At 37.7% G+C, this 7141-nt stretch overlaps 2 non-coding genes across 2 annotated transcripts; one reads left to right on the top strand and one right to left on the bottom strand.

The window, feature by feature from the left end:
* Window positions 1-649: 649 nt before the first annotated feature.
* LOC130942632 (small nucleolar RNA R71) lies at window positions 650-756 on the top strand. Its single transcript, XR_009071197.1, has one exon. It is a non-coding gene; the product is annotated as a small nucleolar RNA R71 (small nucleolar RNA).
* A 5683-nt stretch (window positions 757-6439) lies between these two features.
* Window positions 6440-6547, bottom strand: LOC130942539 (small nucleolar RNA R71). The gene has a single exon (XR_009071107.1). It is a non-coding gene; the product is annotated as a small nucleolar RNA R71 (small nucleolar RNA).
* Window positions 6548-7141: the final 594 nt, after the last annotated feature.

Raw genomic sequence — 7141 nt, 5'->3', positions numbered from 1 at the left:
TCCTAATGGAGGATCTAGTTTCAGTCATGAAACTTTGAGTGGTTTTGATTAGATCAGAGACCATTGTTGCTAAGTCAGAAGTATTCTGCTTAGAACTCTCTGTCTGTTGCTGAGAAGATGATGGAAAAGGCTTGCCATTGCTAAACCTGTTTCTTCCACCATTATTGTTATTGAAACTTTGTTGAGGTCTCTCTTGATTCTTCCATGAGAGATTTGGGTGATTTCTCCATGAAGAATTATAGGTGTTTCCATAGGGTTCTCCTAGGTAATTCACCTCTTCCATGGAAGGGTTCTCAGGATCATAAGCTTCTTCTTCAGATGAAGCATCCTTAGTACTGTTTGGTGCATTTTGCATTCCAGACAGACTTTGAGAAATCAAATTGACTTGTTGAGTCAATATCTTGTTCTGAGCCAATATGGCATTCAGAGTGTCAATCTCAAGAACTCCTTTCTTCTGACTAGTCCCATTGTTCACAGGATTCCTTTCAGAAGTGTACATGAATTGGTTATTTGCAACCATTTCAATCAATTCTTGAGCTTCTGCAGGCGTCTTCTTCAGATGAAGAGATCCTCCAGCAGAGCTATCCAAAGACATCTTGGATAGTTCAGAGAGACCATCATAGAAGATACCTATGATGCTCCATTCAGAAAGCATGTCTGAGGGACATCTTCTGATTAATTGTTTGTATCTTTCCCAAGCTTCATAGAGGGATTCTCCATCCTTCTGTCTGAAGGTTGGACTTCCACTCTAAGCTTACTCCATCTTTGTGGTGGAAAGAACTTTGCCAAGAAGGCATTGACTAGCTTTTCCCAAGAGTCCAGGCTTTCTTTAGGTTGGGAGTCCAACCATATTCTAGCTCTGTCTCTCACAGCAAAAGGGAATAGCATCAGTCTATAGACCTCAGGGTTAACCCCATTAGTCTTGACTGTGTCACAGATTTGCAAGAATTCAGCTAAAAACTGATGAGGATCTTCCATTGGAAGTCCATGGAACTTGCAATTCTGTTGCATTAGAGAAACTAATTGAGGCTTAAGCTCAAAGTTGTTTGCTCCAATGGCAGGGATAGAGATGCTTCTCCCATAGAAATCAGGAGTAGGTGCAGTGAAGTCACCTAGCACTTTCCTTGCATTGTTGGCATTGTTGTTGTTTTCGGCTGCCATGTGTTCTTCTTCCTTGAAGAATTCGGTCAGGTCCTCTAAAGAGAGTTGTGCCTTGGCTTCTCTTAGCTTTTGCTTCAAGGTTCTCTCAGGTTCAGGGTCAGCTTCAACAAGAATGCCTTTGTCTCTGCTCCTGCTCATATGAAAGAGAAGAGAAAAAGAAAATGTGGAATCCTCTATGTCACAGTATAGAGATTCCTTGAAATGTCAGAGGAAAAGAGAAATAGAAAGAAGAAGGAGAAGAAGAATTCGAACTTTACTTAGATAAGGTTCGAATTGTGCATTTAGAAGGAGTGGTACTCCATAAATAGAAGGATGTGGGAAGGAGGGAAGAGAATTTTCGAAAATTCATTAAAATATTTTGAAAACATTTTTGAAAAACATTAATTGATTTTCGAAAATCAAAGTGGAAAAGAAATCAAGTGATTTTTGAAAAAGATTTTGAAATTAGAAATTAAAAAGATTTGATTGAAAACTATTTTGAAAAAGATGTGGTTAAAAAGATTTAATTGAAAAGTTATGGTTTTAAAAAGATGTGATTGAGAAGATATGATTTGAAAACAATTTTAAAAGATATGAACAAAAAAAAGATATGATTTTAAAAATTAATGACTTGCCTAACAAGAAAAGATATGATTCAAACATTAAACCTTTCTCAACAGAAAAGGTAACAATCTTGAAATTTTGAATCAAATCATTAATTGTTAGTAAGTATCTTTGAAAAAGGAAAGAAATTAATTTTGAAAACATTTGATTGAAAAGATATGATTTGAAAAAGATTTGGTTTTGAAAAACTTTGAAAACTTGAAAAAAAATTGATTTTGAAAACAAAATCTTCCCCCTAGCACCATCCTGGCGTTAAACGCCCAGAATGGTATACATTCTGGCATTTAACGCCCAAAATGCTACCTTTTTGGGCGTTAAACGCCCAACCAGGTGCCCTGGCTGGCGTTTAAACGCCAGTCTGCCTTCTTCACTGGGCATTTTTGAATGCTCAGCTTTTTCTGTGTAATTCCTCTGCAGTATGTTCTGAATCTTCAATTCTTTGTATCATTGACTTGAAAAGACACAAATTAAAAAATATTTTTTGGATTTTTAATAATCAAAATGCAAAATGAATCAAATAACAATGCATGCAAGACACCAAACTTAGCAGTTTGTATACTACTAACACTAACAATATGAGAATGCATATGAGACACACAAAATACTTCAAGTCAATAGAATTCAAAGATCAAAACAAAGAAATATATGCATGGATTCGAAAATTATAACAAAAACATGCATTTGACACCAAACTTAGGATGAGACACTAAACTTATGCAAGAAACATCAAATTTTTTTGGTCTTTTTATGGTTTTGTAATTTTTTTGTGTTTTTCGAAAATTAAGTAGGAAAAGGTATCAAAATTCTTAATGAGTGATGAGCGGATGATTTGTATACTTTTTGGCATTGTTTTTAGTAGATTTTTGATATGATCTAGTTAGTTTTTAGTATATTTTTATTAGTTTTTAGTTAAAATTCACTTTTCTGGACTTTACTATGAGTTTGTGTGTTTTTCTGTGATTTCAGGTATTTTCTGGCTGAAATTGAGGGACCTGAGCAAAAATCTGATCCAGAGACTCAAAAGGACTGCAGATGCTGTTGGATTCTGACCTCCCTGCACTCGAAGCGGAATTTTTGGAGCTACAGAAGCCCAATTGGCGCGCTCTCAACGGCGTTGGAAAGTAGACATCCTGGGCTTTCCAGCAATATATGATAGTCCATACTTTGCCCAAGATTTGATGGCCCAAACCGGCGTTCAAAGTCACCTCAAGAAATCCCAGCGTTAAACGCTGGAACTGGCACCCAAATGGGAGTTAAACGCCCAAACTGGCACTAAAGATGGCGTTTAACTCCAAGGAGAGTCTCTACACGAAATTTCTTCATTGCTCAGCCCAAGCACACACCAAGTGGGCCCGGAAGTGGATTTTTATGTCATTTACTCATCTATGTACTAGTTTTCTATAAGAAGGACATCTTGGTAGCTATCTTTGAGTTTTATGCTATCTTAGATCATTGGGAGGCTGGCCATTCGGCCATGCCTAGACCTTATGCTTATGTATTTTCAACGGTGGAGTTTCTACACACCATAGATTAAGGTGTGGAGCTCTGCTGTACCTCGAGTATTAATGCAATTACTATTGTTCTTCCATTCAATTCCGCTTGTTCTTTTACCAAGATCACTTGTTCTTCAACCTGATGAAGGTGATGATTGACGCCCATCACCATTCTCACCCATGAACAAGGTGACTGACAACCATTCTTGTTCTACAAGCATCTGAGGCTTAGTGAGTATCTCTTGGATTCTTCGGAATCTTCGTGGTATAGGCAAGAACTGATGGCAGCATTCAAGAGAATCCGGAAGGTCTAACCTTGTCTGTGGTATTCTGAGTAGGATTCAATGATTGAATGACTGTGACGTGCTTCAAACCTGTAACCTACTGGGCGTTAGTGACAGACGCAAAAGAGTTATTCTATTCCGGTAGGGGAGGGAACCAAACCGGTGATTGGCAGCACTGTGACAGAGTGTGTGCATTAGCTTTCACTGCGCGGATGGGAGGTAGCTGCTGACAACAGTGAAACCCTACACGAGCTTGCCATGGAAAGGAGTAAGAAAGGATTGGATGAAGACATTAGGAAAGCAGAGAGACGGAAGGGAAGGCATCTTCATACACTTGTCTGAAGCTCTTACACCAATGATATACATAAGTATCCCTATCCTATCTTTTATGTTATTTTCGTTCATCACCATATACATCTGAGTTTGCCTGACTAAGATTTACAAGATGACCATAGCTTGCTTCAATGCTAACAATCTCCGTGGGATCGACCCTTACTCACGTAAGGTTTATTACTTGACGACCCAGTGCACTTGCTGGTTAGTTGTGCGAAGTTGTGTAATGCCATGGTATTGAGCCACCAAGTTCTTGGAGCCATTACCGGGGATTATTTGAGTTGTGAAAAAGTATTGTTCACAATTTCGCGCACCAAGTTTTGGCGCCGTGCCGGGGATTGTTCAAGTTTTGAGCAAGCTTTTGGTAACATCAGTGCCAAGATCCGGCAACAACATCAAGTTCTTGGTGTTATTGCCCGGATTGTTTAGGCTGGACAACTGACGGTTCATCTTGTTGCTTAGATTAGGTATTAATTTTTTTTTTCGAATTCTTGAAGATGAATTCTAGAGTTTCATGATGATTTGTTGAAATCTGGCTGGCTGAGAAGCCATGTCTAATCTGATTGGACCGAGGTTTCAACTTATCACCACAAGAGCTTGTTGATTCTCATCAATTTTGCTCTTGGAGCAGTGATCTGCTAAGATTTGGCTGACCTTTGGTCATGTCTAGTGTTTTGGACCGAAGCTTTCTTTAAAAGCTTGGCTGGCTGTGAAGCCATGTCTAATTCCTGGACCGGAGTCTTAGACTAGCACTGCACTGATTCCTGGAATTCTCATTAAGAATTTTGATACCTTTTCCTACTTAATTTTCGAAAAACACAAAAAAATTTACAAAACCAAAAAGACCAAAAATATTTGATGTTTCTTGCATAAGTTTAGTGTCTCATCCTAAGTTTGGTGTCAAATGCATGTTTTTGTTATAATTTTCGAATCCATGCATATATTTCTTTGTTTTGATCTTTGAATTCTATTGACTTGAAGTATTTTGTGTGTCTCATATGCATTCTCATATTGTTAGTGTCAGTAGTATACAAACTGCTAAGTTTGGTGTCTTGCATGCATTGTTAATTGGTTCATTTTGCATTTTGATTATAAAAAAATCCAAAAATATTTTTAATTTGTGTCTTTTCAAGTCAATGATACAAAGAATTGAAGATTCAGAACATACTGCAGAAGAATTATACAGAAAAAGCTGAGCATTCAAAAATGCCCAGTGAAGAAGGCAGACTGGCGTTTAAACGCCAGCCAGGGCACCTGGTTGGGCGTTTAACGCCCAAAGAGGTAGCATTTTGGGCGTTAAACGCCAGAATGTATACCATTCTGGGCGTTTAACGCCAGGATGGTGCTAGGGGGAAGATTTTGTTTTCAAATCAATTTTCTTAGTTTTTCAAAATCAAATCTTTTTCAAATCAAATCTTTTCAATCAAATGTTTTCAAAATCAATTTCTTTCCTTTTTAAAAGATACTTACTAACAATTAATGATTTGATTGAACATCTCAAAAATTGTTGCCTTTTCTGTTGAGGAAGGTTTTATGTTTGAATCATATCTTTTCTTGTTAGGCAAGTCATTAATTTTTTAAAATCAAATCTTTTTCAAATTGTTTTCAAATCATATCTTCTCAATCACATCTTTTTAAAACCATAACTTTTCAATTAAATCTTTTTAACCACATCTTTTTCAAAATAGTTTTCAATCAAATCTTTTTGACTTCTAATTTAAAAATCTTTTTCAAAAATCACTTGATTTCTTTTCCACTTTTATTTTCGAAAATCAATTAGTGTTTTTCAAAAATGTTTTCAAAATATTTTAACTAATTTTCGAAAAATTACTTCCCTCCTTCCCACATCCTTCTATTTATGGAGTACCACTCCTTCTTAATGCACAATTCGAACCTTATCTAAGTAAAGTTCGAATTCTCCTTCTCCTTCTTCTTTCTATTTCTCTTTTCCTCTGACATCTCAAGGAATCTCTATACTGTGACATAGAGGATTCCACACTTTCTGTTTCTTTTCTCTTTCATATGAGCAGGAGCAGAGACAAAGGCATTCTTGTTGAAGCTGACCCTGAACCTGAGAGAACCTTGAAGCGAAAGCTAAGAGAAGCCAAGGCACAACTCTCTTTAGAGCACCTGACCGAATTCTTCAAGGAAGAAGAACAAATGGCCGCCGAAAACAACAACAATGCCAACAATGCAAGGAAGGTGCTTGGTGACTTTACTGCACCTACTCCTGATTTCTATGGGAGAAGCATCTCTATCCCTGCCATTGGAGCAAACAACTTTGAGCTTAAGCCTCAATTAGTTTCTCTAATGCAACAGAATTGCAAGTTCCATGGACTTCCAATGGAAGATCCTCATCAGTTTTTAGCTGAATTCTTGCAAATCTGTGACACAGTCAAGACTAATGGGGTTAACCCTGAGGTCTATAGACTGATGCTATTCCCTTTTGCTGTGAGAGACAGAGCTAGAATATGGTTGGATTCCCAACCTAAAGAAAGCCTGGACTCCTGGGAAAAGCTAGTCAATGCCTTCTTGGCAAAGTTCTTTCCACCACAAAGATGGAGTAAGCTTAGAGTGGAAGTCCAAACCTTCAGACAGAAGGATGGAGAATCCCTCTATGAAGCTTGGGAAAGATACAAACAATTAATCAGAAGATGTCCCTCAGACATGCTTTCTGAATGGAGCATCATAGGTATTTTCTATGATGGTCTCTCTGAACTATCCAAGATGTCTTTGGATAGCTCTGCTGGAGGATCTCTTCATCTGAAGAAGACGCCTACTGAGGCTCAAGAACTGATTGAAATGGTTGCAAATAACCAATTCATGTACACTTCTAAAAGGAATCCTGTGAACAATGGGACTAGTCAGAAGAAAGGAGTTCTTGAGATTGACACTCTGAATGCCATATTGGCTCAGAACAAGATATTGACTCAACAAGTCAATTTGATTTCTCAAAGTCTGTCTGGAATGCAAAATGCACCAAACAGTACTAAGGATGCTTCATCTGAGGAAGAAGCTTATGATCCTGAGAACCCTTCCATGGAAGAGGTGAATTACCTAGGAGAACCCTATGGAAACACCTGTAATTCTTCATGGAGAAATCACCCAAATCTCTCATGGAAGAATCAAGAGAGACCTCAACAAGGTTTCAATAATAATGGTGGAAGAAACAGGTTTAACAATGGTAAACCTTTTCCATCATCTTCTCAGCAACAGACAGAGAGTTCTAAGCAGAATACTTCTGACTTAGCAACAATGGTCTCTGAT

The sequence above is a fragment of the Arachis stenosperma genome, chromosome 7 (genome assembly GCF_014773155.1).
Source record: "Arachis stenosperma cultivar V10309 chromosome 7, arast.V10309.gnm1.PFL2, whole genome shotgun sequence".
Taxonomy (NCBI): Eukaryota; Viridiplantae; Streptophyta; class Magnoliopsida; order Fabales; family Fabaceae; genus Arachis; species Arachis stenosperma.
This window is presented reverse-complemented; position numbering and strand designations above follow the sequence as displayed.